Source organism: Lepidochelys kempii, chromosome 6 (assembly GCF_965140285.1).
Source record: "Lepidochelys kempii isolate rLepKem1 chromosome 6, rLepKem1.hap1, whole genome shotgun sequence".
Taxonomy (NCBI): domain Eukaryota; kingdom Metazoa; phylum Chordata; order Testudines; family Cheloniidae; genus Lepidochelys; species Lepidochelys kempii.
In genome coordinates, this window is record NC_136385.1 from 1,867,477 (window position 1) to 1,879,037 (window position 11,561).

Genomic DNA, 11,561 nt, shown 5'->3' on the forward strand with positions numbered 1-11,561 from the left:
TCCAGCTGCTGCTTTGCTCTGCCGTTCAGTCTACTTGTCCCGGGCCGGAAAACTGGCCTTTGTGGTGAGCTCTGCCTAGCCAAGGCAATTCCAGCTCTTCACTCAACTCTTCTAGATGCAAGGGGGTTGCGGGTTTTTATGTACCAGCCATGTCTCTACCACCCAAAGAGTTATTCCCGCCACGGCTGTGAAGCCCCTCCATCTTTGCCCCCCATCTCCGTCCAGGGCTCTCACCCCGCCTTGGCCAACATCCACGTCATCAGAGTGACCCCACACCTGGTTCTTGTCCAGGCGGGTTGCCCTCAGGGTAAGCTCAAAAATATGGACCCCAAGTACAAACCTTAGTCCCAGTATACCCCAATGTCCCTCACCAGTGCTGAGGGTCCAGGCCCTGGCCAAGGGTCCAGGGAACCTGCCCAGGGCTCCACCCTTGCACCAACTGTCCCCTCCTAAAATATTTCAAGGGAGACGAACCAAGATTCCTCAGCCACATCCAGGGCATCCAGTGACCAAAGCTAGAGCCTGAAATAAAAACTGAGGCGGGAGCATCCAGCCCGTTACTCTGTGCAGAGAGAGATGCAGAGAGCGAGGGAGGCAGGGAAAACATCAGAGACAAATGGGTCTGCGCTTGAGTCTGCTCTCCAGGTTGAGCTACAGCAGCAGAGCTGTGGTGGGGAAAGGAGGAGCCCAGGGCTCGGCTAGCAGGGGGCTGGGGGTTGGGTTTGAGGGGCACTGGCAGAGCTAAGATCCATGGCTGAGGGTATCTCAGCAGCAGGACAGTCCGAGACCTGCCAGGAGGCGGAGCAGAGCTGGCTCTGGCCGTCAGAACTGCCAGGCTTGGTGCCCAGGTCTGCTCCAGTGACGTTCCGTCAATCCCCTCTCCCTTCCTGTGGCTAATGCCTGGCTGGGGTGGTGTGCTCTGGCCGGCTGCGCTTTGTCCAGGAGCCCCGGGGCCCTGTGAGCTGGGGGAGAGATTCAGGATGCCCAAGGCAGGCCGCCTGCAATAAGAACAGGAGCAATGGCAGCGGGCATTTCTGAGACTGCCCGGCGGGTCGGGTGTTTCCAGTGGGCTGAGCTCAGTAACCGCTGTATCATTCCCATTAGAGTTTGGGGTGCTGCCCTCCCGGGCCCCCAGGGAACTCAAAACCCCACCAGCAGAGGGTACAGCAGGAAGTGCCTTTTCCTTAGCACTCGCCAGAGAATTGGATTAGCCAACTCATAGCAGCCCAATGGAAACTTACCCAGCCATGGGGGGCTCGGTCTGAGAGCAGGCCAAGGGCACGACTCCAGCCCATGAGAGGTAATGGGGATGATGCCTGCAGGGCTGCACTGAGGGTGCACCCAGCCCTGTAGCCCACATGTGCAGGGGAGGTTACCAGGTGGGGAACCCCATGGGGAAATCCCTCTTCTGCCTTATTCTGACAGTTGCCTACCATGTCCCTGGCTGAGCAGCTGGCACCAGCAGCTCCCCTCGCTCCATAAAGGGCTTTGGGATCTTCCAGGGCAAAAGGTTCCAGAAAGGCCATGAAATGTACAAGTTCCCAAGGATATGATGCTGGACATGTCAGCCAGGATACTGGGGGGCAGGTTCCTGTGAGGTGAATGACCAGGCCATGAGAGATCAGCTGGGATCCACCTTTGGGAAGAGCTAGAGCAAAGTGCCAGGCCCCTCTGGTGAGTGGAAACCCAGAGCTGTCCCTCCCACTCCCAGCCAGTGAAAGGAAGGGCAGGCTATGTGTGTCTGCTAATGGCATGTAATGGGACGCACCCAGAGACAGTGTCAGAGGAGCAGTGAGAGCCCTGTAACCATGACACATGGCAAAACAAAGTCGTTCCCCCTCCTAGCCTCATTCTCAGCAACTGTTGACCCATTTTAGAGAAACTTTCCCCAAAACTTTGGATGGAGGCAGACGCCCGGCCTGGAAATTTCAGCCCCAGCGGTTACAGTTCGGCAAAGTTACAGGCAACTGAAACCAAGGTCTTAAAATAGAAAGTGTTGGGCAGCCTTGGCTAGTGGCATCTCTACCATCCTCACCTATAAAGAGATAGAGATAAAGCATATAGAGCTCGAGATAGAGCTTATAGGGTAACTGGAGACAGGGATTGTAGAGAGGGGACATGGTTGGATAGCTGGACAGAGCATAGTCCATAGGTAGCTCTAACTAGTTAGCTAGGTGTTTATACCACACCCATCCTCACGCTGCCTTGCTAGGCCATTCCAGCTCTCAGTGGTGGCTGGTTTCTTCTTAGCTATGTGGAGGGCAGGATTTGAATTCAAGGTGATCTTGACACATGGAACAATTGGTCTGAAATGAACGACATGAAATTCCATAAAGACGCGGGCCAAGTGCCGCACTTAGGAAGGAAAAATCAAAGGCAGGGCTACAGACTGGGGTATAACTGGCTAGGTGATCATACGGCTGGAAAGGATCAGGAGCTACAGTGGATGACAAATTGAATATGGTTCAAGAATGTGATTCAGTTGCCAAAAAAAACCGGGATTGTGCTTCTGTCAGTTTTTCCTAACTTTCTCGTGCTAACATCTCCCACCACCTAAGCATTTTTGTCTGGGGCTAGTGTGGATCAGCTCCTCAAAACCACCAGCCTCCACCCTCACAAGCACTGCCTGCCTGGGCCCCACAGGTAGCCCTTGACCCCCAGTGTTCTCTGAGTGTCCCCCTGGAGCATCCAGCCCCGATCCACTGGACACGCACAGAACTACCAGGTGTGCTGTCCCACAGGGACTGTCATAAATATCAAGGGAAGGGTAAACACCTTTAAAATCCCTCCTGGCCAGAGGAAAGACCCTTTCACCTGTAAAGAGTTAAGAAGCTAGGATAACCTTGCTGGCAACTGATCACAATGACCAATGAGGAGACAAGATACTTTCAAAGCTGGAGCGGGGGAGAAACAAAGGCTCTCTCTGTCTGTGTGATGGTTTTTCCGGGGACAGAACAGGAATGGAATCTTAGAACATAGTAAGTAATCTAGCTAGAGATGCGTTAGATTCTGATTTCTTTAAATGACTGAGAAAATAAGCTGTGCTGAATGGATTGGATATTCCTGTTTTTGTGTCTTATTGTAACTTAAGGTTTTGCCTAGAGGGATTCTCTATGTTTTGAATCTGATTACACTGTAAGGTATTTACCATCCTGATTTTACAGAGGTGATTCTTTTACTTTTTGTTCAATTAAAATTCTTCTTTTAAGAACCTGATTGCTTTTTTCATTGTTTTTAAGATGCAAGGGTTTGGGTCTGTGTTCACCTATGTAAATGGTGAGGATTTTTATCAAGCCTTCCCCAGGAAAGGGGGTGTAGGGTTTGGGGAGGATTTTGCGGGGAAAGACATTTCCAAGTGGGCTCTTTCCCTGTTATATATTTGTTACACGCTTGGTGGTGGCACCAAAAAAAGTCCAAGAGCAAAAGGTAAAATAGTTTGTACCATGGGGAAATTTTAACCTAAGCTGGTAAAAATAAGCTTAGGGGGTTTTCATGCAGGTCCCCACATCTGTACCCTAGAGTTCAGAGTGGGGAAGGAACCTTGACATGGTGGCAGAGCGGTGGGATTAACTTGAAATCATTTTGAGATCAATTTGAGATTTTTTGAACCAGAAGCACAGATTTTAAAAGGAAATATTTTTTTCCTTTGGGCTGCTTGAAACCAAATTTTAAACTGAAAGCAGTTAGAGTTGTTGGGTTTTTTTTGTTGTCTCTGCTTGGGGGCCAGAGCAGAGACAAAAGGGAATTGTCTTTTTTGAGCTGGAGTTTTCTCTACCTAAAAGCAGGGCAGTTAACCTCCTGCAGGGAAATTCATTAGTCTTCACAGACCTGAAGAAGTTTTTTTTTTTTTTTACCTAAGAGCAACTAGAGGAGTTTTCTGTCTATTTGCCTGGAGACAAAGGTGTTAGGATTTTTCTGTAGGCTGACAATCACTATCAGAGAATATAGGTATCATATTACAGCACAGCAAAATTTTACAAGCCAAGGTTTTTTTGTTTGTTTCTTTTATTTCTCTCTCTTGGGTGTAAAGTTAGTTAAAACCAGAGAGGCAAAGATGGCAGAAACCAAGACACAACACAAATTGGAATGAATCAGACTGGAGGCAGTGAAAGAGGCAGAAAAAGCCCTAGAAGCTGCCCACAGGAGAGCTATGGAGGTAAAGGACAAAGAAATGGAGGCAAAGGACAAAGATATGGAGGCAGCGAAAGAGGCAGAAAAAAACCCAAGAGGCTGCCCACAGGAGAGCTGTGGAGGCAAGGGACAAAGAACTGGAAGAGAAGGAAAAAGAGAGGAAGCATGTGGAGGAGGAGAAGGAAAAAGAGAGGAAGCATGCACTGGAGATGGAGAAGGCAAAGGCTCAGCAGAATATACCAACAAACCCTAGCAATCCTTCTCCAGGTACCACTTCCCATCCCAGAAAGTTCCCCACTTACAAGGCAAGCGATGATACCGAGGCCTTCTTAGAAAACTTCGAAAGGGCCTGCCTTGGGTACAGCATCTCTACCGACCAATACATGGTAGAGCTGAGACCGCAGCTCAGTGGACCCTTCGCTGAGGTGGCGGATGAAATGCCTAAGGAACACATGAACAAGTATGAACTGTTTAAAACCAAGGCAAGAGTCAGAATGGGGCTAACACCCAAGCATTCCCGTCGATGGTTCAGAGCTCTAAGGTGGAAACCAGAGGTGTCATTTACCCGACATGCCTACCACATTGTGAAACATTGGGATGCCTGGATATCAGGAGCAAGTGTTAAATCTCCAGAAGATTTGCCCTTCCTAATGCAAATGGCTCAGTTCTTAGAGGGTGTTCCTGAGGAAATAGAAAGATACATTCTAGATGGGAAGCCCAGAACTGTAATTGAGGCAGGGGAGATTGGAGCTGTCAAGGTTCCTTCCCCACTCTGAACTCTAGGGTACAGATGTGGGGACCTGCATTAAAGCCTCCTAAGCTTACTTTTACCAGCTTAGGTTAAAACTTCCCCAAGGTACAAATTAATTTTACCCTTTGCCCTTGCATTTCCACTGCCACCACCAAACTTTATCTGAGTTTACTGGGAAATGTAGTTTGGACATGTCTTTCCCCCCAAAATCCTCCCAACCCTTGCACCCCACTTCCTGGGGAAGATTTGGTAAAAATCCTCACCAATTTGCATAGGTGACCACAGACCCAAACCCTTGGATCTTAGAACAATGAAAAAGCATTCAGTTTCCTTACAAGAAGACTTTTAATAGAAGTAAAAAAAGAATCACCTCTGTAAAATCAGGATGGTAGATACCTTACAGGGTAATTAGATTCAAAACATAGAGAATTCCTCTAGGCAAAACCTTAAGTTACAAAAAAGACACACAGACAGGGTTAGTCATTCTATTCAGCACAGCTCTTTTCTCAGCCATTTAAAGAAATCACAATCTAACACATACCTAGCTAGATTACTTACTAAAAGTTCTAAGATACAATTCCTGTTCTGCCCCGGCAAAAGCAGCATACAGCCAGACACAGACCCTTTGTTTTTCTCCCTCCTCCCAGCTTTTGAAAGTATCTTGTCTCCTCATTGGCCATTTTGGTCAGGTGCCAGCGAGGTTACCTTTAGCTTCTTAACCCTTTACAGGTAAGAGGATTTTTCCTCTGGCCAGGAGGGATTTTAAAGGGCTTTAAACTTCCATTTATATTTATGACACGCCCCCCAAATCTCAGCTAGGGTGAAACACTGGCAGGGATTTCTTTCTGGAGCTCTAGGAAAAAAACAGAGTTAATAAGACACATGCACCTCTAAATATACTAACAAGTACATAAAGACTAACAATATTTTCCACATCTCAAGGACGATTTTAACCAGTTGATTCTGGGAAACTTTCATGGGAGAGTGCATCAGCCACTTTGTTAGAAGCTCCTGAGATGTGTTGGATGTTGAAATCAAAATCTTGGAGAGCTAAACTCCACCGAATAAGTTTTTTGTTATTTCCCGTGGTGGTGTGAAGCCACTGTAACGTGGCATCGTAGGTTGGCAGGTGGAAACGCCGTCCCCAAACATATGGGCGTAGCTTTTCCAGGGCATAGACAATGACGCAACATTCTTTTTAACTGACTGACCAGTTGCTTTCCCTCTCAGACAGTTTTTTGCTGAGAAACACTACAGGGTGGAATTTTTGATCAGGTCTTTTCTGCATTTAAACTGCTCCCACACCTCGCTCGGACGCATCTGTGGTTACTAGGAACGGTTTGTCAAAGTCTGGGGCCCTTAGAACAGGGTCAGACATGAGTGTTGCTTTAAGGTGGTTAAAGTCCTTCTGACACTCTTCGGTCCACTGAACGGCATTTGGCTGTTTCTTTTTGGTTAGGTCTGTCAGTGGGGCGGCGATTTGGCTGTATTGCGGTACGAATCGTCTGTAATAACCGGCCAAGCCTAAGAAGAATTGAACCTGTTTCTTTGACTTTGGGACAGGCCACTTTTGGATAGCATCCACTTTGGCCTGTAGGGGGTTGATAATTCCTTGACCCACCTGGTGTCCAAGGTAAGTCACTCTGTTTAGGCCTATTTGACACTTCTTAGCCTTAACAGTTAGTCCTGCCTCCCTTATGCGCTCAAGGACTTTTTGTAGATGTTCCAGGTGGTCTGCCCAGGAATCCGAAAATATGGCCACATCGTCAAGGTAGGCGACTGCATATTCTCCTAATCCCGCTAGGAGACCACCTACAAGTCTTTGGAAGGTGGCGGGTGCATTTTGCAGCCTGAAAGGGAGTACATTAAATTCATACAGCCCGAGATGTGTGATGAAGGCTGACCTTTCCTTGGCGGATTCATCTAGCGGTACCTGCCAGTACCCCTTGGTTAAGTCCAAGGTAGAGATGAACTGGGCCCGTCCCAGTTTCTCTAATAGTTCATCTGTGCGTGGCATTGGATAGTTGTCTGGGCGAGTTGCAGCATTTAGCTTATGGTAGTCCACGCAAAAACGTATTTCCCCATCTGGTTTGGGAACTAGAACCACTGGAGATGCCCATGCACTTTCAGAGGGGCGGATTACACCCATCTGTAACATATCCTGGATCTCCCGTTCTATAGCAGTTTTAGCTTGAGGAGACACCCGGTAAGGTTGTACTTTAATTGGGTGAGCATTACCTGTGTCAATGGAGTGGTATGCCCGTTCAGTCAGTCCTGGGGTGACTGGAGTGACTGAGAACATTAGCTCGTAGCTAGTGCAGATCTCCTTGATCTGTTGTCACTGCATATGCCCAAGGGTCATGGAGAGGTTCACCTCTTCCACACTACCAGCACTTTTCCCTTCATAGTAGACACCTTCAGGCCACTTAGCGTCGTCTCCTCCCTGGGCTGTAAACTGACAAACCTTGAATTCTCTGGAATAAAAGGGCTTTAGAGAATTAATATGGTACACCTTAGGCTTTCGGTTAGAGGTGGGGAATGCTATGAGATAATTAACAGCTCCCTGGCGCTCCTGGACTGTGAATGGCCCTTCCCACGAGGCTTCCATTTTACGGGCCTGGAGCGCCTTTAAGACCATGACCTGGTCCCCAACCTTGAAACAACGCTCTCTGGCATGTTTATCATACCAGGCTTTTTGCTCTTTTTGAGCAACCTGTAATTTTTCTTTAGCAAGGGCTAAAGAGGTTTGGAGGGTGTTTTGTAGGTTGGTTACAAAGTCCAGAATGTTGGTTCCTGGAGAAGGTGTAAATCCCTCCCATTGCTGCTTCACCAACTGTAATGTCCCCTTAACCTCACGGCCATATACAAGTTCAAATGGGGAAAACCCTAAACTGGGATGTGGTACAGCTCTGTAGGCAAACAGCAACTGCTGGAACACTAGGTCCCAATCATTGGAGTGCTCATTTACGAATTTATGTATCATGGCCCCCAAAGTTCCATGCCATTTGTTTGATGGTGGTAAGGAGTGGCAACCAAATGATTTACCCCATGAGCTTCCCAAAGGTTTTCCATAGTTCCTGTCAGGAAATTAGTCCCTGCATCTGTGAGGATGTCGGAGGGCCAACCTACCCTGGCAAAAATGTCTGCTAGTGCCCGGCACGCACTTTTAGCCCTGGTGTTGCTTTGAGCTAGTGCTTCCGGCCATCGGGTGGCAAAATCCATGAAAGTCAGTATGTACTGCTTTCCTCTGGGTGTCTTTTTTAGAAAAGGACTCAGAATATCCACAGCTACTCACTGAAATGGAACTTCAATGATGGGGAGTGGCTGGAGAGGGGCTTTGACCTGGTCTTGGGGTTTTCCCACTCTTTGGCATACTTCACAAAACCGGACATAGGTAGAAACATCCTTGCCCATTACCTCCCAGTAGAATGACTCCCCCCAAAAGGTCTTTGGTCCTGTTCACCCCAGCATGGCCACTAGGGTGATTGTGGGCTAAGCTGAAGAGCTTGGCCCGGTATTTAGTTGGAACTACCAACTGTCTCTGAGGATGCCAGTCTTCCTGGTGTCCACCAGAAAGAGTTTCCTTGTAAAAAAGTCCTTTTTCTACAACAAACCTGGATTGATTAGAAGAGCTGAGAAGAGCTGAGAAAGCTCTCTGGAGGGTTTCATCTGCTTCCTGTTTGGTCTGGAACTCTTCCCTTGATGCTGGAGACATCAGTTCCTCATTTAATTGTGGACCTATGCTTGGTCCCTCTGGAAGCGATGTAGGGGATGAGGCTGTTTCCGTTGACTGTGAACCACTCTCCGCTGGGACACTATGTTGGGGTTCAGGCTCCGGCTGAGCCTCTTGTGTAGGGTTATGGGTTGCTGACGGTTCAGGTTTGGTGGGGCCCTGTGGTGTTGAGGTTGCAAGTACTGGATTCAGTGCTGGCAATGGGTCTGGTGCTGGTCATTCCGCTGGTTCTGGTTCTGGGACTGGTTCCGTTTGGGTCTCTGGGACTGGATCCTCTACTGCTGTTGCAGACATTGACCTGGGGTTATGTGCCTCCAGCTGAAATTTGGAGAAAGTTTCCACTAAAATAGGCCAGGAGTTGCCGACAATAAGGCTAGGAGAGGGAAAGACTTTGTTTTCCCAAGTGTCATGGTTTCGCTTTCGCTGCTGCTCTGACACCATCTCTGGGTGCACCCTGGCACCTGCCATTCATAGCACAGACAGACACACAGCCTGCCCTTCCTTTCACTGCCTGGGAGGGACAGCTCTGGGTTTCCACTCACCAGAGGGGCCTGGGACTTCGCTCTAGCAAATTGCACAGGTGGATCTCAGCTAATCCCTCGTGGCCTGGTCATGCATCTCCCTGGGAACCTATTCCCAGTATCCTGGCTATCACACCCAGCATCACATCCCTGGGAACCTGCCTATTCAAAGGTCTTTCTGAGACCTTTTGTCATGGAAGATTCCAAAGCTCTTCATGGAGCGAGGGGAGCTGCTGATGCCAGCAGCTCAGGCATGGACATGGTGGGCAACCATCAGGAGAAGGAGGAAGAAGGATTCCCCCATGGGGTTCCCCACCTGGTAACCTCCCTTGGACATATGGGGTACAGGGCTAGCTGCACCCCAGTGCATCCCTGCAGGCTTTGTCCCCATTACCTCTGGGGTGGAGTCGTGCCCTTGGCCTGCTCTCAGACCGAGCCCCCCATGGATATACAGTTGTGTCCTAGCGGAACCAATGGGATTAGCATGTGCTGTCTTGCCCTTCAGGAGTCTGTAACCAGCAGTATCCAGTGACCAAACCACTGAAGCATTGTTTATTTAGCTGCAGAAATGTAGCATAAGAGAAAATGTTGTTAAAACAACAGCCTATTGCATGTCTGTCTACCTAGAGTCCTACCATCCCCTGATGTTAGCCCAGGAACATCTGGCTTCTCCAGCAGCCTCCTAGTGCTCCTCCTAGTTGCCTCCCATTGCTTCCCCACCCGCCCCAAGAGTGGGGCCCCGTTTAAGCCCTTCTGGGGTCCTTTGTTCTTCTGAATTCACAGGCATTGGCCATTCCCAATTAAAACAATTTTGTAGGTTGGAGGGAGAACAGAATGAGAACCAAAGCTAATAATTCTGGATTTGATAACCAAAGCTAATAACTCTCCCTTTAACATTGGAGATGGCGGAAGCTTTTGGGCCCAAACTCCCCTTCTTACCCCCCCCCCCACCCCCAGTGAAAAAGTAGATTGAGAGACAACAAAACAGGTTGATTTTTTTTGTCTGTTTTGCCAACTTGTTCAACAAACAAACAAATAACAGCCAAAATTCCAAAAATCCCATGTTGACATTTTCAAAATGGAACATTACAATTTTTCCAGTTCCAAATGATGTTCAGTTTTGAAATTTACTTCCATTTTTTTAAAATTAAAAATTAAAGAAAAAAAATAAAAACAAAAAACCTCTGCTTGAAACTGAAAAAAAAAACCCTCTAATTTCAGCTCAAACAAAATGTTTCATTTGATCCTAAATGGAATTTTTTAGACTTCTCAATCTGCCATTTTTTTTCAATTTTTCAGAACAGCCAGATGTCACAGAGCGTGGGGGAGTCAGGGCCCTGCACCCCCAACTTCCTGTGATTCACTGTGACTCTCAGCCAGCCAGGAAAACAAATGGTTTATTAGACGACAGGAACACAGTCTAAAACAGAGCTTGTAGGTCCAGAAAACAGGACCCCACAGTCAGGTCCATCTTAGGCGGTGGGGTGGGAAACCCAGACCCAGGTTCTGGGCCTTCTTCTATCTCTCCAGACAGCTCCAAACTGAAACACTTTTGTAGTGATAATCAAGATGACCCATTTAGACAGTTGACAAGAAAGTGGGAGGATATTTAACATAGGGAAATAGATTCAATATGTGTAATGACCCAGCCACTCCCAGTCTCTATTCAAACCCAAGTTAATGGTATTTAGTTTGCATATTAATTCAAGCTCAGCAGTTTCTCATTGGAGTCTGTTTTTGAAGCTTTTCTGTTGCAAAATTGCCACCCTTAAGTCTGTTACTGAGTGGCCAGAGAGGTTGAAGTGCTCTCCTACCGGTTTTTGATTGTTATGATTCCTGATATCAGATTTGTGTCCATTTATTCTTTTGCATAGGGACTGTCTGGTTTGGCCAATGTACATGGCAGAGGGGCATTGCTGGCACATGATGGCATAGATCACATTGGTAGATGTGCTGGTGAACGAGCCCCTGATGGTGTGGGTAATGTGATTAGGTCCTATGATGGTGTCACTTGAATAAATATGTGGACAGAGTTGGCTTTGTTGCAAGGATAGGTTCCTGGGTTAGTGTTTTTGTTGTGTGGTGTGTGGTTGCTGGAGAGTATTTGCTTCAGGTTGGGGGGCTGCCTGTAAGCGAGGACTGGTCTGTCTCCCAAGATCTGTGAGAGCGAGGGATCATTTTTCAGGATAGGTTGTAGATCTCTGATGATGCGCTGGAGAGGTTTTAGTTGGGGGTTGAAGGTGATGGCTAGTGGCGTTCTGTTATTTTCTTTGTTGGGCCTGTCCTTTAGTAGGTGACTTCTGGGTACTCTTCTGGCTCTGTCAATCTGTTTTTTTACTTCAGCAGGTGGGTATTGTAGTTCTAAGAACGCTTGATAGAAATCTTGTAGGTGTTTGTCTCTGTATGAGGGGTTGGAGCAAATGCG